Source organism: Euleptes europaea, chromosome 6 (assembly GCF_029931775.1).
Source record: "Euleptes europaea isolate rEulEur1 chromosome 6, rEulEur1.hap1, whole genome shotgun sequence".
Taxonomy (NCBI): domain Eukaryota; kingdom Metazoa; phylum Chordata; class Lepidosauria; order Squamata; family Sphaerodactylidae; genus Euleptes; species Euleptes europaea.
In genome coordinates this window covers 10,636,805-10,658,930 of record NC_079317.1, presented here as the reverse complement: position 1 = coordinate 10,658,930, position 22,126 = coordinate 10,636,805, and the positions used below count along the sequence as shown (strand labels likewise).

Here is a 22,126-nt window from a genome sequence, read left to right as displayed (position 1 = left end):
CTATCTTTGGACTGGACTATGGGAGCAATTTCAGCCTGCTCTTCTGTTGCCTCCGTTCAGTCAGTGCCATTACTGGAGGGGTCTTCCTGTGGGGAGGAGGTCTTGGTTTGCTCTCAGCTGTACCTGGGAATGCACATTTTCCATGCTCTCTTGAAATGTTTCTTTTTTTGCTCAATCAAAATGTTCAAGTGCACATCTGCCGAGAGAGCGTTTGTTTTGCTGTTCAGATACCTGTGCTTTTCGGTGGGTTTCTGTTTCTTCTGTTCATTGTTTCAGAGCAAAAAAAGAGAGAGAAACTGTGCTGGCCCACCAGGGCGGGGTGCTCCTGTAGCAGCACAGTGCTATGAAGAGGCCTGCAGCAGGCAGGGCAACAGGCTGGGGTTTCTGAAGCTGAGGCTTCTACAGCTGGAAGCTGTATTAATTGGGAATGGGAGTAATAGACGCAGTCCAGTAACAGTCCAAAGGTCAGTCAGGGTGAAGGGCAATCTGTCAGAGCAAAAGGCAGAGTCAAGGTCGGGCCGGTCCAAGGTCAGGCAGGGAGTCCAGAAGAATTCAGGGTTGAGAAAGCAGTCCGAGTTGATACACCGCCAGCCAGAGTGGAGTGCCGCAGGTTCGCCACGCGTTGCTTCCACAGCTTCTGCTGACTCAGCCCTCCTAAATACTTGCAGCTTCTGTAAAGACTCACTCACTATCTTCATGGCTGTCCCGGTTCCTTCTTTGTTGTTCCAACCTGGCTGAACGCCGGCGTTGTTCTGCCAGGACCCGGCCCATTTTCCTTCGACGAGTCCCAGGAGACATCTGTTCCTCATGGTCTCCAGGCTCCCTGGGCAGCTTCCTTGATGTTCCTGGGTCGGCCGGCGTCTGGTCTTCTTTAGGCTGCTCTGTAGCCGGTGACTTTAAGGTATATCTTGGCAATACATCGTCATCAGCTGTTTGTCAGTGTGGGTGAGGAAGGAGGACTCTGTCCCTGGGTCTGGCCTCCGTCAGAGTCTGAATCTGTTGTCAGGCAGCCTCTGACAGAAACATTTCAAGAGAGCATGGAAAATGTAACAAAAGTACCAAAACTATTTTTAAAATGTTTAAAACTCTTAGTCTGGTTATTTTGAAATTTTGGTAATAAAAGTTATTTGAAGTTGAATATGATTCTCTTATTTTTAGAACTAAGTTTGCTGTTAATGAGATGGATGGGTAGAGAGTATGGCTTTAGTGTGAAAGGAAAATAGGCTCCAGTTTCTGAAGTTCCAGTATAGAAATTAATTGCCAACGATGGGTAGCCGTATTAGTCTGTCACTAGCAGTAGAAAAGAGCAAGAGTCCAGTAGCACCTGAAAGACTAACACAATTTCTGGCAGGGTGTGAGCTTTCAAGAGCCACAGCTCACTTCTTCAGATACTGAAGAAGTGAGCTGTGGAAGCTAACACCCTGCCAGAAATTTTGTAAAGTCTTTAAGGTGCTACTGGACTCTCGCTCACTTCAGGGCAGAAGAGTGCTCCCCCAAAAAAGGTGGCAGGGCTGTTTTTGCCAGCGACCTTAAATTGGGAGTAGACTCTGCCACTGGGTTTTTAAAAAGCAAGGTAGCAGTCTTGAAAGCAATTAGGACTAGAGGAGGGTTTCCAATTTAAAAATGGCCAGATCCCTCCCAAGCTGCAATTAGCTTTGCTGTGGGTGGTGCAGAGACAGATGCAGCATGGGAAGGGGGGGAGAGAAGTAGGCTTGCCAACAGGCCTGGAGAAAAAAATTCCTGCCTCTTTAATAGAGGCTTAATAGTATGTTTACCTCTCTGCCCCGAAAAGTATCAGCTGCCCATGTTTGCTGCATTGAGCCTGTATTAAAGTGGTGGGACACTAGTCTCTAGCCCTGCTGGCAACCCTGAAAGAAGCATTTCACAGAAGATCCGGGGTGCTCCCAAAAACAAAAAGAGAGTGATCCTGCCCATCACCCTGGGCCAGCTCAGGCTTTAAAAGGGTACCTGCGAGGAAGGGTGGGGTGGAGGCTCAGCTACAATTTATTCCATAGATCTGTATGCTGTCTCTCTGGAGTCCTGCTGGAGGTGGCTAGGCTTGATGGTGGTGGGGTAGCCAACCGGCCTGGAGAAAGAATCTCTGGCCCTTCAACAAAGACTTCATGCGTGGAAATGGGCAGCTGAATCTTTTCATGGCGTGGAGGTAAATAACACTCCGTTAAGCAAGGGAGAAGCATCTTGTTAAAAAAGACCAGCCCTTTTCCCCCCTCCAGGACTGTTGGTGACCTTAGGGAAGAAGGGCACAGCAGAAAACAACTAATTTGAAGCATGTCATTGATCCTAATCATAGCTGTTCCACATGGTGTCTTGTTTGGCTCTTTACTTTCAGCCTCCTTAGTCAACCATCTTTAAAATCAGGCTCTTTAGATAGAATATTGCTATGACTGTTCTAAACCACACAAGATCCCAGAAATGATCTGAATCCTGCTTTTGTTTCCAAGTCTGGAACTCGATTCAAAAAGGCAGGGGAGCCAAATAATGCCATTAGCAACAGGATTTCAGCTAGTGGCTTTCCTTTGTAATTAGGGAGGCTGTGTAACTGAACCAGTTCTCTCGCTGACACCAGCATAAACACACCTCGGGGAGGGCAGGGCGGATGTCAGCATCCTGGTGTGGTGTCTTTACCTGGTGATGCAAGCACCGTGTGATCAGCATAAGCAAACCCAAACATTACCAGGGGAAAGAAAATATCTTTTAGGGTGATTTTAATTATGAGGGAATAACTTTAGGGCAATTATATGAACACCCAGAATTCTTGCAAAGTAATAACTTTCTGAAAATTGCTTACTGTGCACAGCAAGGGACTCTTAATTCCTTGCATATGCTTATGGACCAATCCCTTAGGCGAGTTTGCTGGAGGCTAAGAGGCCTGCTGGATTCCATGAGGCTTATTCTGGTAAAAGTGAACAGGGAAACAGTCTTAACAGCTCATGATGGGTAGCTGTGTTAGTCTGTCACTAGCAGTAGAAAAGGGCAAGAGTCCAGTAGCACCTTAAAGACTTTACAAAATTTCTGGCAGGGTGTGAGGTTCCACAGCTCACTTCTTCAGATACTGAAGAAGTGAGTTGCGGAAGCTCTTGGAAGCTCAAACCCTGCCAGAAATTTTGTAGTCTTTAAGGTGCTACTGGACTCTTGCTCACTTCTTAACAGCTGAGCGACAGATGCTAATCTGATGAACTGGATTTGTTTCCCCGTTCCTACACATGAAGCCAGCTGGGTGACCTTGGGCTAGTCACAGCCCTCTCAGCTCCACCCACCTCACAGGGTGTCTGTTGTGGGGAAGGGAAGGAGATTGTAAGCTGGTTTGATTCTCCCTTAAGTGGTAGTCATCATATACAATCACCTTCCATTCCCCTCCCCACAACAGACACCCTGTGAGGCAGGTGGGGCTTGAGTTCTCCTTAAAAAAGTAGAGAAAATCAAGGTATAAAAACCAACTCTTCTTCCTCTATAATTGTTCAGCACAATCTCCCACTCTAGTTGGGCATGATGACGGAATGGAACATCCATGTGAAAAGATTGTAGGTATACCTCTGTCAGTTGCTCGTCTGGGCAGCAAAAAGATTAAGTTATTGTCTCTGTGTCCCTAACGGGGGAATCTGGTTGACCATTGCAGGAAATGAGATGGCGTTGTAGATGAACATATGACGCTGCTTTATACTGAATCATACCCTTGGTCCATCAAAGTCAGTATTGTCTACTCAGACTGGTAGCGGCTCCCAGGGTCTCAGGCAGAGGTGTTTAACTTCACCTACTTGCCTAGTCCCTTTAACCGGAGATGCCGAGCATTGAACCTGGGACCTTCTGCATGCAAAGCAGAGGCTTTTCCACTGAGTCACAGCCCCTCCCTTCCCTCAAAACAATAGGAAGTTTCTTTTAGGGACAACAGATGATTTGTCTCATCCAACTCTGCTGCTGGTAATATTAAGAACGACCATTCTCCCCTCTACAAAAGAGTAGGGACGAAATCGGGAAGCATGAGTGCATATTTGTACAGGAGAGCCGTTTAGAATTTCTCCTGTATGGGATGTGCTTCGTTTCTATTTGCAAGGCATGGAAATGCTTGTGTGGAACAGAGGTTGGCAGGAGAACTGCCCGGCACAGAAATAAAACAAATGGCAGCTGCTGTCCTGGGAATGAATTCAACCCTGCTAAGGACAGGGTAAAGGTAGTAGCGTGCTCGTATAGGCCTTGGAAACTAGGGCTGATGGGAGCAGGGCAACCTGCCCCTTCAAGTAACGCTCAGAATCCAAGAAGCAGATTCAGGACACCGCATGGAAGCCATTTCTTCATTTCCTGCTTTCTCCCACATCATGAACACATAAAGCTGCCTTCTACTGAATCAGACATCGGTCTACATTGCCTACTCAGACTAGCAGCGGCTGTCCAGAGTCTCAGGCGAGAAGGGTCTTTCACATCGCCTACTAGAGCCAGCGTGGTGTAGTGGTTAAGAGCGGTGGCGTGGAGCAGTGGACTCTAATCTGGAGAACCGGGTTTGATTCCCCACTCCTCCACATGAGCGGTGAACGCTAATCTGGTAAACTGGGTTGGTTTCCCCACTCCTACACGTGAAGCCAGCTGGGTGACCTCGAGCTAGTCACAGCTCTCTTAGAGCTCTCTCAGCCTCACCTACCTCACAGGGTGTCTGTTGTGGGGAGGTGAAGGTGATTGGGAGCCGGTTTGATTCTTCCTTAAGTGGTAGAGAAAGTCAGCATATAAAAACCAACTCCTCTTCCTCCTCCTCCTTTTAACTGGAGATGCTGGGGATTGAACCTGGGACCTTCTGGATGCTCTATCTCTGAACAACAGCCCTCCCTCATACAGGGCTCTAGACAGGAGGTGGTCTCCCATTAGGGTTGCCAGCCTCCAGGTGGTGGCTGGAGATCTCCCACTATTACAACTGATCTCGAGATGACAGAGGTCAGTTCACCTGGAGAAAATGGTCGCTTTGGCAATTGGACTCTAGGGCATTATACCCCACTGAAGTCCCTCCCTGACGGGTTTGTAGGGTGACCTCTATGGCATAGGTCCTTCTCCTCCCCAAGCCCTGTCCTCTCCACCCCCAAATCTCCAGGGATTTTCCAGCCCAGAGCTGGAAACCTTCGCCAGTGCTAAGAACTAATAAACTACTGTCTCCTGGTGCTGGGAAGAGAGGCAAGTGAGACTCTAAGGTGCAGCTAGGGTTGCCAGGTCCCTCTTCGCCACCAGAAGGAGGTTTTTGGGGCGGAGCCTAAGGAGGGTGGGGTTTGAGGAGGGACTTCAATGCCATAGAGTCCAATTGCCAAAGCGGCCATTTTCTCCAGGTGAACTGATCTCTATCGGCTGGAGATCAGTTGTAAAAGCAGGAGATTTCCAGCTAGTACCTGGAGGTTGGAAGAGATCCAAACACCACTCACAAAATATGAATGGGAAATTATTTATAAAGGTGCAGGTAAGTGCAATAAGTAAGTACAATAAGATACACGTACAAAATTTCACAACACAAAATTACAATATCAATCCAGCATGGTACGAAAATTCAATAGAGGATATAAATGTCCTGTAATTCAGGTAAATCAATATATATATTGTCCGTGACAGACTTTTTCCTGTGTTTATAGGTAGCTGGACGGAAGAGGTCTGAGGCAAAGGCCACAGCGAGAAGATATCAGGACGTGTCGTCTAGATCAAGATCACGTTTCGCATATGGCCTCATCAGCTACAGATACATGTATCTGTATATTGTAGAATAAATAAGCAATGCTAATACAATAAGTTCATATCAATAAATATAGAAAATATATAAAAATATAAACCTTTATTATAATTTATATAAAATTAGAAATATTCAGCCATCATAAGTGTTAAAAAATTAATTTTATCTTACCCAATGAAGGACCAGAACGGAAAAAACCCAAAAAATCAAAACAAAAAGAGAACAAGGGCTTTCCCCCAAAAACGGAAAAGTGGGAAATATGGGTGTGTGTGTGTGTTACATTAAGAAAATATGTTAAGGCATTTATACTTTTAAATTCCACAAATATACCCATTAGTACAACTGCATATACTATAATACTATATGCATTACAGATGACACATTTAACGTTGTTAAAGCAGCAAAATAAGTATAGGCTTGACAAGGAAGTAAGTACTGCATGTACAGAATTTCAGTTTTTCACAAAAAGTTTCATATCTACGCAGAACTACACATTGCCGATGATTCTTTAAAGGAAAATAAGTAAAGCAGCCACTGAAACTCCACTACAAAATGGGAAAATTTCCACAGCCACAAACATTTGTGCCAGCACATCTAGGTCTAAGTGACTAGCATCAGTAGGTGTGCATGTGTATACACATAAGCGCCACATGGGCACTGAAGCATGACGGATTCCAAAGTTGTTCAGGGAATGGGAGCAGACAACTGGCTCACTTCGCTTGCTGGAAGAAAACGTTCCCCATCCTTGATACAGATTTATTGCAGACCAGTTCTGTCGGTGGGGCTGTTGACGGACAGCTGCATTCCGAAGAGTTGTCCCGGTCATAGAACCCCCGTGATTGACAGGGAGTTGGAAAAGAATTCGGAGAGTGGCAATCAGAACTCGGACAGTTAAGATCTGAGAGTTGTCTGGGAGAGAAGTGAACAGACAGAGCTTAGAAACAGCAGTGTGAGCTGTCTGGTGGAGGATCTTCTCCTCAGGAGTAAAAAGAAACACATTTTGGGTTTGTTTGTTTTTTGATCAGGACAGGATCCACAACCAGTTTTATAAGGAAAACAGCCCTAAAGTTTATACAGTGATTCCTAAGAGATTACTGGGAGATAGCTCTGGTGAAATGAGTGACCTCAGGGCAGTTTAAGAAAGAAACTGGGGGAAGTGTGTTAAGGTTCCTCGCCCCCACGAGAAAAGAAACACCATGTAAAAGGATCTTAAGTTTAAGAAATAAACTGTAGACTGCCAAGAGGAAGCCTTCTCAGTAGAAAATAAAGCAGGGGTGTCGAACTCCTTTGTTACAAGGGCCGGATATAACATAAACGTCATTTGGTCGGGCCGGGCCATGTGTACCAGCCCAGATCTGCCATGTGTACCTGCTTGCAGCAGGCTCGCCAGCCCAGATCAGTTTAGGGGGGCTGCCTGCCTTGGCTGGCAAGCCTGCAGCATGCTCACTGGCCCAAATTAGAAGCTGGTGTGTGTGTACAACGTTGTGACACTTGTACGCACACTTGTAACAACGGCAAGATTTGAACCCAGGACTTCCTGAACTCACCACCTACTAACTACTGTACTAAACTAGCCTTATTTAAAATCCCCAAGACTGCTGTAGTTAAGATACAACAGAATAAAATCACAGGTATTTGGGGGGGGGGGTATGGGAAGAGAAAATGGATGGGAGGCAAACAGGTTCTGGTTGAATTTACCTTTTGCTTCGGCTGACAAAGCTGCACGTTGTACAACCCATAGAGCATATAAAGAGCACCGACTTGGATTTGGAAACTGCAGGGAGGCAGGAAATACGGCCAGACGAGAGCCAGGGCCTCTCTGGTGAATTTATTCCGCTCCAGGGGTCTTATTTTCCCACTAGGCAAAAAAGAAGGCACATCATGGATTGAGCTCATAGATAATATACAACAAAACTCTGAAGACTAACAACAGAAAAAACAAGGGCAAACTGGCCCCGCGATGCTCAAGGGGAAGGAAGGAAAAGTGTTTAATAAACATCCTAAATCTAAAAATAAAAAATGCAGGAGAGGGGTCGGGCCCAACTGTTGCCTCCCTTGAGCAGAGACTCGGGAAATGCTCCAGAAAATCCTGAAGAAATTCAGAATGGGGCAACGCAGTTCTCTGTTCCACACAACCACCCTGCAAGGCAGGCCAGGCCTATTAACGGTGGCTGTCCCAAGGACTACCCCCTCAAGAAGCCTTCATGACAAGAGGGAGATCTGAAGCCCACCACCCTGACCAGTACACCACACTCCCTTATTATGGACAGGTGCATCCTCTGACCTGGAAGCCTGTATATAAGAAAATAAGAAAGGCCATGCTGGACCATACCAAGGTCCACCAAGTCCAGCAGCCTGTTCACACAGCAGCCAACCAGGTACCTCTAGGAAGCCCACAAACAAGACAGCTGCAGCAGCACCATCCTGCCTGTCTTCCACAGTACCTGATATAATAGGCCTACTCCTCCGATCCTGAAAAAAAAGGTATACATCATGACTAGTATTCATTTGGACTAGTAGCCATGGATAGCCCTCTCCTCCATGAACTTGTCCGCTCCCCTCTTCAAGCCTTCCAAGTTGGCAGCCATCACCACATCCTGGGGCAGGGAGTTCCCCCATGTAACTATGTCCCTTGCGTTAAGCAAGGTTCTGTTCCCCAAAGAGAGAATACTCTGCACATGCTTCAGAGCCAGATGCCTCCCCAGCTTTGTAGCCCCAGTATGCAAAGCCAAGAGGTTCTAGAGTTGCCAAATAAAATGATTAGGGGACTAGAGCAACTGTCCTACGGGGGGGGGCCGTTAAGACGCTTAGGGCTGTTTAGCTTGGAAAGAAGGCGGCTGAGGGGAGACATGATAGAGGTCTATAAAATTATGCCTGGTTTGGAGAGAGTGGGCAGGGAGCGGCTTTTCTCCCTCTCTCATAACACTAGAACGTGGGGTCATCTGCTGAAGCTGGAGGGGGAGAGATTCAAAACAGATAAAAGGAAGCATTTTTTTCACACAACGCATAGTTAAATTGTGGAACTCCCTGCCCCAGGATGTGGTGATGTCTGCCAGCTTGGAGGGCTTTAAGAGGGGAATGGACATATTCATGGAGGAGAGGGGTATTCATGGCTGTTCGTCAGAATGGATACTGGTCATACTGCATACCTATTCTCTCTAGGATCAGAGGAGCATGCCCATTATTTTGGGTGCGGTGGAGCACAGGCAGGATGGTGCTGCTGCACTTGTCTAGATTGTGGGCTTCCTAGAGGCCCCTGGTTGGCCGCCGTGTGAACAGACTGCTGGACTGGATGGGCCTGGGTCTGATCCAGCAGGGCTTTTCTTATCTTCTTACGTTCTTAACTCTGGGTTGGGAAATCCCTGGAGCCTATCGAGGGGCGGGGCTTGGGAGGGGCGGGGCTTCAGTAGCGTATAGCGCCCTAGAGTCCGACTTCCCCCAGGGGAACTGATCTCTGCCGCCTGGAGTGGCAATTCCGGGAGATCTCCCGGCCCCAGCTGGAGATTGGCAACGCCACCCCCGCCGGGCTCACTAGAAGAGGGTGTGGAAGCGGCGCTGCCGCCACAGCGAGGCGAAGTCCTCGAAGCGGACGCTGTCGGCCTCCCGGAAGGCGCTCAGCAGCGCCTCGCAGTCCGTCCTCAGGCCCGGGCAGCCGCCCGCCCTCCTCCGCTCCCGGGGCCCCCTCCGCACACGCCCCCCCCCGGCTGCGCCTGCGCACGAGACGGCGAAGGAAAAGCGCGAGAGGCGCATTAACCCATGAAACGCCAGCGCCAAGGGCGGCAGCTGGGACCGAAACCTGAAAGACACGCCCTCCCTTTGCGGAAATGCCCTTTTAAGAGAGACTCCGTCGCGGCTTGGAGAGAGGCGGGAGCAGGCGGCTCCCACCAATCAAAGCCACAGTTTGGTCGTTCGCTCCGCCTTAAATAGGTTTTTCTCCTATCGGAAGGCTTGTTGGGTTCTGCTTTTTTTTGGAAAATGTTTTAAAAAGGCAACGAAAGGTAAAGGTCCCCCTGTGCAAGCACCGGGTCATTCCTGACCCATGGGGCGACGTCACATCCCGACGTTTCCTAGGCAGACTCTTGTTTTACAAGGTGGTTGGCCAGTGCCTTCCCCAGTCGTCTTCCCTTTACCCCCAGCAAGCGGGGTATTCATTTTACTGATCTCGGAAGGCTGAGTCGACCTTGAGCCGGCTACCAGAAACCGACTTCTGTCGGGATCGAACTCAGGTCGTGAGCAGAGCTTTTGACTGCAGAACTGCTGCTTACCACTCTGCGCCACGGGGCAATTAAGTGGGGAGGGGGGACCTTTGACCCTATGAGCCAATGGATCATGGTGGGTGGATCATGGGCGAGAGCAAGCGATTTCACCCAATCAAAGTGGGTAGCCGTGTTTGTCTTCAGTAGTAGAAAAGGGCAAGAGTCCAGTCGCACCTTAAAGACTAACAAAAAATATAGTATTTAAGTATATAAGTATTTCAGTATTTAAGCTCATCTTTGTTATGAGCTCGTATGCAACATATTAAGTAGGAAAATCATCAGAGAAACAATACTTTTTTTAGTATTTAAGTATATAGTATTTAAGATTATAATCTGCCTTTCTTTCTGAGACTCCGGGCAGTGCAAATCTATACGATCAACAGGATGGGACTATATTACAAAAACAAACTTCCAAGCATCTAAAACGAGTAGGGAAAAGAATCTACATCTCCTGAAAGTACGGAAAAACGGCTAGATCGGCTCATACAGGCAAAGGTTTCCCCCCTCTTAATTGCCTTTTTAAACCATGTTTCCAAAGCGGGTACAAACGAGCCTTCCGATAGGAGGAAAACTCAGTTAGGGCGGAGCGAACAACCAAACTGGGGACGTTGGTTGGTTGAAATCGCCTGCTCCCGCCCCTCTTCTAGCCATCACTAGATCGGCTCATAGGGTTAAAAGCCTCCCCCCCCAAATTGCCTTTTAAAAACATTTTCCAAACGAAGAACCAAACAAGCCTTCCGATAGGAGGAAAGCTCAGTTAGGGCGGAACGAACAGCCGAACCGTCACTTTGAATGAAAAGGGCAAGAGTCCAGTCGCACCTTAAAGACTAACAAAAATATTTTCTGGTAGGGTGGGAGCTTTCGAGAGCCACAGCTCACTTCTTCAGATAGAGCTAGAATCTGTAGAATTCTAGCTGTAGAATTCTAGCTCTATCTGAAGAAGTGAGCTGTGGCTCTCGAAAGCTCCCACCCTACCAGAAAATATTTTTGTTAGTCTTTAAGGTGCGACTGGACTCTTGCCCTTTTCATTCAAAGTGACGGTTCGGCTGTTCGTTCCGCCCTAACTGAGCTTTCCTCCTATCGGAAGGCTTGTTTGGTTCTTCGTTTGGAAAATGTTTTTAAAAGGCAATTTGGGGGGGGAGGCTTTTAACCCTATGAGCCGATCTAGTGATGGCTAGAAGAGGGGCGGGAGCAGGCGATTTCAACCAACCAACGTCCCCAGTTTGGTTGTTCGCTCCGCCCTAACTGAGTTTTCCTCCTATCGGAAGGCTCGTTTGTACCCGCTTTGGAAACATGGTTTAAAAAGGCAATTAAGAGGGGGGAAACCTTTGCCTGTATGAGCCGATCTAGCCGTTTTTCCGTACTTTCAGGAGATGTAGATTCTTTTCCCTACTCGTTTTAGATGCTTGGAAGTTTGTTTTTGTAATATAGTCCCATCCTGTTGATCGTATAGATTTGCACTGCCCGGAGTCTCAGAAAGAAAGGCAGATTATAATCTTAAATACTATATACTTAAATACTAAAAAAAGTATTGTTTCTCTGATGATTTTCCTACTTAATATGTTGCATACGAGCTCATAACAAAGATGAGCTTAAATACTGAAATACTTATATACTTAAATACTATAAAAAGTATTGTTTCTCTGATGTCCCTGCTTAAGATGTTGCATACGAGCTCAACAAAGATGAGCTTAAATACTTATATACTTAAATACTATAAAAAGTATTGTTTCTCTGATGATTTTCCTACTTAATATGTTGCATACGAGCTCATAACAAAAATGAGCTTAAATACTGAAATACTTAAATACTATAAAACGTATTGTTTCTCTGATGATTTCCCTGCTTAATATGTTGCATACGAGCTCATAACAAAGATGAGCTCTTGCGCAGCCCTAAAAAAGCCAGTAAAACGGACGCAGCGATCTGCGTATTGCATCAAAAGGAAGCAGGGAGAGGCGGGCCTGGTATGCAGATTAACGTCCACGCAGAGCATTGTGGGGACACAAAAAGGGGCGCAGAGCGGGGTTCCCCTAGCCCCCCCCCTTCCAGGACACATCCTGCAATTTGGAGCGCAGCAGCGTTACTGACGCGTGTTCGGATGAGATCACTGGGAGGGGGGTGCGGCCGTAGCCACTGTGACTCGCGGGTCAGGGATCAGGAGAGGCGAGGGGGTGCCGTGCTTTCCCCACTCATACTTACCTGGCAGGGGAGACACCATGATCACGAAGGTGGTTTTCCCAGGATGAGGTTCATCCATTGCACTGCGGGTGTGCTGACCCCTGCGATTTCCCCAAATGCGGGAAACTCGACTGCATAATTTGTGGTAGTGGGGGACTGCGTTCGCGCTTTCCCTTGATTATCCTGGTTCAAAACCAGAATAAACTGCTTCTTTACTGTCGAAGGCTTTCACGGTCAGAGTTCATTGGTTCTTGTAGGTTATCCGGGCTGTGTAACCGTGGTCTTGGAATTTTCTTTCCTGACGTTTCGCCAGCAACTGTGGCAGGCATCTTCAGAGTAGTAACACTGAAGGACAGTGTCTCTCAGTGTCAAGGGTGTAGAAAGAGTAATATATAGTCAGAAAGGGGTTGGGTTTGAGCTGAGTATTGTCCTGCAAAGGTATTGTCCTGTAAGTATCAAGATAATGTGCTAATGAGGGTATGGTATGTTAATATGGAACCATTGTATCCTGAAGTGATCTGTTAATGTGTGTAATCCAAAACTAATCCAAAACTAACATTCAACAATAGCCATACAGATTAGTTTTGGATTACACACATTAACAGATCACTTCAGGATACAATGGTTCCATATTAACATACCATACCCTCATTAGCACATTATCTTGATACTTACAGGACAATACTTTTGCAGGACAATACTCAGCTCAAACCCAACCCCTTTCTGACTATATATTACTCTTTCTACACCCTTGACACTGAGAGACACTGTCCTTCAGTGTTACTACTCTGAAGATGCCTGCCACAGTTGCTGGCGAAACGTCAGGAAAGAAAATTCCAAGACCACGGTTACACAGCCCGGATAACCTACAAGAACCAATGCTTCTTTACTGTTTCTCTTTTCCCTTTTCCGTGGCTATTTTCTCTGCGCTTTGCATTGCCGCAGAGCCCATTTAACGCCACATTTCTTATTTGCCGCGGACAATCCCCCTCAAGGAACCATGCAAAACAACAGAGGCGCGTTACCTATTCACATGCTAATAGCAATGCAAACGGGAACCAAGGAGCAGGGGGGTGGAATTTCTCCTTTTCTGTCGGGACCGTGAATAGGCATTTTTAAAGTCACATTTTAAAAAAGGGCTTTGAGTGAGCATCAAAATTGACCATGCATAAATGGCCATTGTTTTTAGGGCTGTTTATGCTTGGTAATTAGCAGCACAGGTCCAGCCTGAAGTGCCCCGGCCATTTGAATCTGCTCCTGGCTCAATGCTGATTTTTTAAAATCCGACCTTTAGAATGACTGTTTTGGGAAGGGAAGGTAATTGATTCTCCCTTAAATGGCAGGCTGTTTATGCAACGTCAATTTTGATGCTCGCTCAACACTTTTTTTAAATGCGACCTTAAAAATGCCTATTCACGGTCCCGATGCAAAAGGAGAAAGTCCACCCCCCCACACACACAGCCTGCTCTTTTGTTCCTTCCATTAGCCAACCGCCGTTTGCATAGCTAACGGGCCGCTGTCGTTTTGCATGCTTCCTTGAGGGGATTCTTTGCTGCGGGTGCGGAGCAAACACAAAAGGTCGTGTTAAAGGGGCTCTTAAGATATGTGAAGCAGATGTGCACCGGCTTCGCAGTCACTTCCTGAATGACAGTTCAGCATGCAAAACTAAAAAAAAAATATGCGGGGCACTTCAGCCTGGAGCGCGCTGCTAATTACCAAGCATCAGTGGCCGCAGAAAAAGTCGGCATATAAAAACCAACTCTTCTTCTTCTTCTAGAATGCTATTCAGGGTCCGATGCAAGAGGATAGAGTCAAATAAATTCCACCCACCCAAGTCGCCTGCTCCTGCGTTCTATTTGCATAGCACTTAGCAATCATCCTTTGCATAGCTAACCCCTCCGCTATGATTCTTCATGCTTGCTTGAGTAGATACTTGGAGGCGGGGGCGGAGCAAACACAAAAGGTTGCGTTAAAGGGGCGCTTGAAAATTTAAAGCTGGTATGCACTGGCTTCGCAGTGACTCCTAGAATGATGGTTCAGTGTGAAGAACTGAAAAAATATGTGGGGCACTTCAGCCTGGAACGCTCTGCTAATTACCAAGCATAAACAGCCACTGCGAAGCCAGCGCATACCTGCTTCGCATTACTTAAGAGCCCCTTTAACGCGACCTTTTTTTTCTGTTCCATCCCCGCCTCCAAGCAGCCACTCAAGGAAGCATGAAGAATCACAGCCGGCAGGTTAGCAATGCTAACCACGATTGCTAATGGCTATGCAAATGAAGGAACAGGCGAGTGGGGGGTGGAATTTGTTTGACTTTCTCCTCTTGCATTGGGACCGTGAATAGGCATTTTAAAGGTCAGATTTTAAAAAGGAGCTTTGAGCGAGCATCAAAATTGGCCCTGCATAAATGGCCTATGTCTCTGTTAAGCGGAGTCGGGGCTTCCTTCCTTCCTTCCTTCAATCCATCTAATGTTGGGTCTTCCTCTTTCCCACTTCTAAATGGATAAGGTTTTAATTACAGTCCATATTGTATGGTTAAAAAAATGGGCAAGAGTCAGTTCTGAGGGACATGAAAGCTTGCACTCATTTTATTTATTTTAAAACATTTCTATCCCTCCTTTCTCTGACAGCAGCTTATATTTTGTGATATTTTGGCTAGTCACAATAAAGGAAAAAGTATTGCACTCCTGCTGTCTTCCCATCCTTTACCAACGACATCCCTCCTTTCCTGAGACCTGTGTTTCATGAAAACAGTTCCTGTTTGTCGGGCTGCCAACCTCCAGATAGGACCTGGAGATCGCCCAGAATTACAACAGAACTCTAAACCACAGAGATCTGCCCCCTGGAGAAAATGACTGATTTGGAGGGCTGACTCTATGGCTGAGGCCTCTCTCCAGGAAAATGCCTAGAGATTTTGGGAGTGGAGCCTGAGGAGGGCAGGGTTTGGAGAGGGATTTCCATTGGGGTATACTGCCTCAGAGTCCACCTTCCAAAGAGGCCATTTCCTCCCAAGTGAACGGATCTCTGTCTCTTGGAGATCAGTTGTAATAGCAGGAAGAAGAGTTAGTTTTTATATCCCACTTTTCTCCACCTTAAGGAGTCTCAAAGGGGCTTAGAATCACCTTCCCTTCCCCAAAAACTGACTCTTCCTGGCCCAAAGTCACCCAGCAGGATTCATGCAGAGAAGTGGGGAATCAAACCCCCATTTTCCAGAGTAGAGTCAGTCTCTCCTGAACACTACACCACGCTGGCTCTCCAGCCACTACCTGGAGGTTAACCAAAATATAAATCGTGCTGAATAAATTGTAGACGATCAAACATAAACAGCCACCATGGCCACAATGCAAACCAATTACTTAAGCACTATCCGTTCTGGTCGAGCCCAGCATTTTAATCATACCCAACGATATCTGCTACAAACCCTACCCTCATCTAAGCAGTACAATCCAAGGTTGAGCATTCAGATGTGCAAATTCCCCCTTCCTTACAGGGCCCCCACCAAGCTTTCCCACCTGAACTCATTTTCAACTTTGTGTGTTTGTGTGTGTGTTGGCTTGGGTTCCTGCAGCCAGCAGACACCCTCTACAAAAACAGCTGCGTCCAGGGATGGAAAAATCCCGAGCTGTCCCTCCGAGGAAAGGTCAGCTTGAGCAGGCTCTGTCGTCCTGGGCAATCCCAGGCAGGCCAATTCAAACATGCGAAAACACACGTAGGTTAGCCAAGCCAGGCAGCATCTTCACCGATAGAGCGCTGGGGTGCCGAGCCGCACGTATGGGGGGCGTGGCCGGGCGGATCGGATTGGCCAGCGGCGGCCCAGACGTTCCACTCATTTGCATCTCCCTCCTGCATCCCGGGGAAGCATCTTCAATTCCGACAGCGGCAGCCTCTTTGGACCACAGCAGTTCACGGGAAGTTAAAGAGTGGGGGACCCCTTCTGTCCACCGCATACTACTGGATTTTCCTGCCCAGCCCAAAGCAAACTGGCTTCCTCCCAGGTGAGTACAAAAGTCTGGATTCATATAATTAAGATGCCAACAAGGGGATGCTAAACTACTTTACAGATTGTGGGCAAGCACAATAACGGTGATTGGCTCTCCTTCTCGAGTTGTTAGTGTGTTTTAATTGACCTTTATCATTTTAACTGTATTTTTAATTGTTGTAGTGCTTCTTCTGTTTGCCGACTTGTGGACCCTGATTGGGTGGATAGGTGGCATAAAAATGTTTGAATAAAATGTATGGGTTCTGAAATGTTTCAGAGGATAGCTGTGTTGGTCTGCAGCGGAACAGGTAGATTCGAGTCCAGTAGCGCCTTAGAGCCCAACAGATTTGAGGGGTATAAGCTTTCGAAAATCAACACTTCTGAGGAAGGGGGCTTTGACTCTCAAAAGCTTATACCCCACTAAGCTTGTGGGTCTCCAGGGTGCTACCAGACTTGAATCTAGCTGGTTTTAAAATATGCAACTTTGATTTAGAATAGGGGAAGGGCTGTGGCTCAGTGGTACAGCATCTGCTTGGCATGCAGAAGGTCCCAGGTTCAATTCCTGGCATCTCCAGTTAAAGGGACTAGGCAAGTAGTTGATGTGAAAGACCTCTGCCTGAGACCCTGGAGAGCCGCTGATAGTCAGAGTCAACAATACTTTGACGGACCAAGGGTCTGATTCAGTATAAGGCAGCTTCATGTGTTCAATATTTACATCATGCCTTTCTCTCCAAAAGAGAGCTTAAGGTGGATTACAGGGAGGGAAAAATAGGTTTCAACCAACCCGTTGGCATGTAGTGACAAGAAAAGCTGCAGCTGCCAAAATTCTCTCTTCTCAACTGACGTTAAAGACTGTGTGCATTTTGTCACTTTGTTTAGGCATATGATTTGATGGAAGGGTAATTTTTCAGACAGTTTGCGGACGGTTCTTGGTATGTTGCCTCTTGCCCCGCTCAGCCCTATATGAGCACCGCAAGCAGATCGAAGCCCGAGGAGTTAGACTTGACCTGCCGCTCAAAGCCTGGTTGGCAAAATGAGACAGATTGACTGCTTCCTTAATACAAGGATCTAAGTTAAAAGTAGGAAAAGTTGTGCTTTTATTCTTATATCACCTGGGTTTTGAGGCACTTTGATCACAGGTTAAATTAAAGGCTTGTGAAGGACATACCTGTGGATCTGGAGAAGAAAAGAAAGGGCAAAAAAAGGGACTGGTTTGAAAAATAGATCAGGCAAGAAAACACTAGGAGTGGCCCACCTATGGCGTCATCAAGGCAGTTAGTTTTTCTAAAGAATGACATCATGGAAAAGTGTATTCATTTATGGGGAGGGGCTGTGGCTCAGTGGTAGAGTATCTGCTTGGCAAACTGAAAGTCCTAGGTTCAATCCCCGGCATCTCGAGTTAAAGGGACTAGGCAAGTAGGTGACGTGAGAGCCACTGCCGGCCTGAGTAGACAATACTGACTTTGATGGACCAAGGGTCTGATTCAGTAGAAGGCAGCTTCGTGTGTTCATACTATAAAATGCTAGATTATTTCAGTTGAGTTACAGACTACTGAATCTCTGTTTCCTAAAAAACTTAACAGGATAGTATGGAGTTAATATGGAACCACGTATAGGTCTTCTTTTCAGTACTGTTTGTGTTGATCATGCTTATTGAAAGCTGAAAAAACCATTCAGATGGGCATACACTGTGCATGCCCCAGTATTTTCAATTCTTGCATACATTTTACTTCAGGTAGTAGTTGTGGAAATCTTGTTAAGTGGCATGCAGAAGAGAGAAAAATATTTTGCCTTTTCAGTGGCCACTTCCTATTCTACCCCACTGAGCTGGGTATAGAGGTGGTTTCTAAGTGTACAAGACTAAAACTGGAGTAAGCTGTTGGGTGGGATGAGGAATCCTGTTTTTTTAAAAGACTGAACCTGAAAATGAATGCTTACAGTTCAATATAGAAGGAGATTGAGACTGGGAAGGGCAGCCATGAAGGAGCTAGAAAAGAGTCTTAAGAGTAAGGATGTGTCGCTGGAATCCAAGATCAAGTTAATTCATGCCATCATGTTCCCTAGTACTATGTATGGGTGTGAAAGCTGGACAATGAAGAAAGCTGATAGAAAGTAGATTCCTTCAAAATGTGGTGTTGGAGGAGAGTGTTACTGATACCCTGGACTGCCAAAAAAAAACACCCCAAAAATCAGTGGGCTCTAGATCAAATCAAGCCTGAACTGACCCTAGAAGCTAAAATGACTCAACTGAGGCTGTCGTACTTTGTCACATTATGAGAAGTCACTGGAAAAGGCAATCATGCTAGGACAAGTTGAGGGCAACAGGAAAAGAGGAAGACCCAACAAGAGATGGGTTGACTCTATAAAGGAAGCCCCGGCCCTCAATTTGCAAGACCTGAGCAAGGCTCAGATAGGATGTTTTGGAGGACATTGATTCATAGGGTCGCCATGAGTTGGAAGCGACTTGACGGCACTTAACACACACAGTTCCATGGCAAACCACTGTACTATTTTACAGTACTTTTTTTGAAGCTGCAGAAGCCATATAGGTAGCTGAATAAGAGAGCCTGCAAGGAGACTGGGGTAGAGAGGAAAATGGCCTCAGTACCCAACCAGCAAAGACTGTACTTGAAAATATGTTTTGGGAACAATTCATATCATCAGACTGGCACATAACAAATCTAGGGAGAGCAGACCTCTGGGGAGTATGGTATATGGTCATGTGATGCTGCACAATGTGCTTAGCCCCAATAAAGCAGAGGAGCAAGACATCTCCTCTCCTTGTCCCAGTGTATATAGTGTAGCAGCCAGAATATCGAGTGACTGATCAGTGGCAGCAATCCACGCTGTGCTAAACCGTGCAGCAGTTTCTTTGAAATCTGCCTGGATCATTTTACTGTACTGATTTCACGAATGCTCATTCTCGGACAACCTGAAGAGTTGCGTTAGAATCTGGTGATGGAACAGTAGGTGACTTCAGAGCCTCCGGGCATCAGTACCCTCTAGAGACTTCGCTCATTGTCTGACGGTACATATGTAGATGTAGACAAGCTGGAACGTGTCCAGAGGAGAGCAACGAAGATGGCGAGGGGTCTGGAGACCAAGTCCTATGAGGAAAGGTTGAAGGAGCTGGGTGTGTTTAGCCTGAACAGGAGAAGACTGAGGGGTGATATGATAACAATCTTCAAGTACCTGAAGGGCTGTCCCATAGAGGAGGGTGCCGAGTTGTTCTCTGTTGCCCAGAAGGTCAGACCAGAACCAACGGGTTGAAATTAAATCAAAAGAGTTTCTGACTAGACATTAGGAAGAATTTTCTAACAGTTAGTGCGGTTCCTCGGTGGAACAGGCTTCCTCGGGAGGTGGTGAGCTCTCCTTCCCTGGAGGTTTTGAAGCAGAGGCTAGATGGCCATCTATCAGCAATGCTGATTCTATGACCTTAGGCAGTTCATGAGAAGGAGGGAATCTTGGCCATCTTTTGGGCATGGAGTAGGGGTCACTGGGGGTGTGAGGGGGAAGTAGTTGTGAATTTCCTGAATTTTGCAGTGGGTTGGACTAGAGACCCTGGTGGTCCCTTCTAACTCTATATTCTATGATATGAAACTGCCTTATACAGTATCAGGTCATTAGTCCGAGGTGGAGGGGGGTTTGGTTTTTATATGCCAACTTTCTCTACTGGTTTACAATCTCCTTCATCTTCCTCTCCCCAAAACAGACACCTTATAAGGTGTGTGGGGCTGAGACAGTTCAGAGAGAACTGTGACTAGCCCAGGGTCACCCAGCAGGCTTCATATCGAGGAGTGGGGAATCACAGCTGGGTGACCTTGGGCTAGTCACAGTTCTCTCCGAACTCTCTCAGCCCCACCTACCTCACAAGGTGTCTTTTGTGGGGAGAGGAAGGGAAGGAGATTGTAAGCCGGTTTGATTCCCTTTAAAAGGTAGGAAAAAATCGGCATATAAAAACCAACTCTTCTTCTTCTATTTAGTCTTGATAATTCCAGCATGCCGTAGTGGTTGAGAGTGGTGGACTCTAATCTGGAGAATTGGGTTTGATTCCCCTCTCCTCAACACGAAGCCTGCTGGGTGACCTTGGGCTAGTCACAGTTCTCTCCAACTCTCTGAGCCCCACCGACCTCACAAGGTGTCTGTTGTGGGGAGGGGGAAGGCGATCGTAAGCCGCTTTGAGACTCCTTAAAGGTAGAGAAAAGCGGGATATAAAAACCAACTCTTCTTCTTCTCCATAGTATTAAAGCAAGAGCATTGATAGTGACGGCTTGGTGAAAGCTAACCCTGTATCACTGTCTAGCACAACTTTTCAACAACTCCGTGGGCTACAGGAGGATCTAAGTCACAATCTGGAGGCACCTGGAAGCACACTGTCACGTGCAGCTACAACACAGTGTTGCAAGCCTGGTCCACATATAGTTTATTGATGTAATAAAACAATACAGTTAGTGTTAGACCCAACCACAAAAAAAGAGAGAATGGGGGAGGGAATATTGTCCAGCACAAAGAAGGAAAATAAGATGTTTTGTGACATATTCCCTTATTTTTTTTAAAAAAAGGTTCCTAAAATATATTCAGCATTACTGAAATCTACGGTTAACAAAAAAAATAAAAATAAAATATACAGATATTAATAGCAACAAGGTGCATAAAACCCAAAACATCATAAATCACTGAACGACTCAATGTTGGACTAGGCAACTCCGCTAGCAAGGGGAAAAAAGCATGTTTTACAATCGGCTCGAAACATCACCTCTACCAGACAAGGTAACGGGAAACATTTAAGAGTCAGTTATCAGGTACACAATTTTCAGCATGAACTTTCACAGCTATAAGCCGGGGGATGGGGAGGTCTCTCCGCACTGGCAAAATGGGTAATTCAAAAATCATTTTAAAATGCACTTTTCTTTTAGTGAAAGGGGAACATCCGGAATCCTCTTTCCCCCCAGTGACTAGCCCAATGCTTCAACGAAGCCTAGCAGGACATGAAGGGAAATCCCTCCCTTGTTATTCTGTCCCCTGGCAAACAGCTTAGGCAGAAGAACGCTGCCTCTGAAAATTGAGGCATTTATTAGCTGTTGTTGCCGATTGCTACAGCCGTGTGTCTAACCCTTTGCCAGTGGCCGTTACTTAATGCCTTGCGTAAAGAGGTCCTTTCATTCGCCTCCTTCCTGACAACTGATTTCATTGGGTGTGTCCGAGAATCCTAGGATTATCATTTCTTTCTCCGCACCACATTTAAACACTTTGAGACATCTTTTTTTTTATATAATTATGAACTAAAAATCCGCAAACACTGCTAGCTTCTCAAGATCAAGCCCTTCCTTTTATTTTTCTCCCAACCACACTCGGACATTAAACACAGCATTTAAGAACTCTTTCGTAGTACAACGTTGACTAAAATGATAGTGCTACTCCAAAAATTGCAACGTGATTTCACAGGCCATAAACGCAATGAGAAAGAACAGAAAGGGAAGAGAGAAAACAAATTCAAAAGATTGTTCTCCTTTAAAAACTAGCTTTACAAATGCAGAATATATTGCATGAGGAACTTGCTGGTTATTTTATTTTTTTATTTTCTTAAGAAAATATATTGTGCGATTGTGGCTACAAATGCACTGCAGCAAAGCAACGTTTAGTAATAATTTTTCTCCTTCTTTAAAAAAAGTAAAAGAAGTAAAAAATTTATCCAGACGTCGTAGAGCTACAAATCACAAGTCGGTTTTTTCAACTTGCCTACGGACCCCCACAGGTTAAAAAGGCCGAGCCTGCTTCACCAATGGAACATCTTCTCAGTAACAAACTCCTGGTCAAAAAATAAAAAAATAAATAATAATTAAAAAGGTGCCTACGTAAAAAGCTGCAAAAAATTGCAAGCGTGTTCTAAAAACTGTCCCAAGTTTCCAACGCTCCAGTACCAAAGTTACGATTTACGAAAACGCAGTTTGCGGAGCTACTGCTCTTTTATGTAAAGAATGCATTTTATTTTAA

The 22,126-nt window shown here is 46.1% G+C and overlaps 1 non-coding gene across 1 annotated transcript; it reads left to right on the top strand.

Annotated features, from left to right (window-relative positions):
* The first annotated feature begins 12,166 nt into the window (after nucleotides 1-12,166).
* On the top strand, nucleotides 12,167-12,330 carry LOC130479826 (U1 spliceosomal RNA). Its single transcript, XR_008933380.1, has one exon. It is a non-coding gene; the product is annotated as a U1 spliceosomal RNA (small nuclear RNA).
* Nucleotides 12,331-22,126: the final 9,796 nt, after the last annotated feature.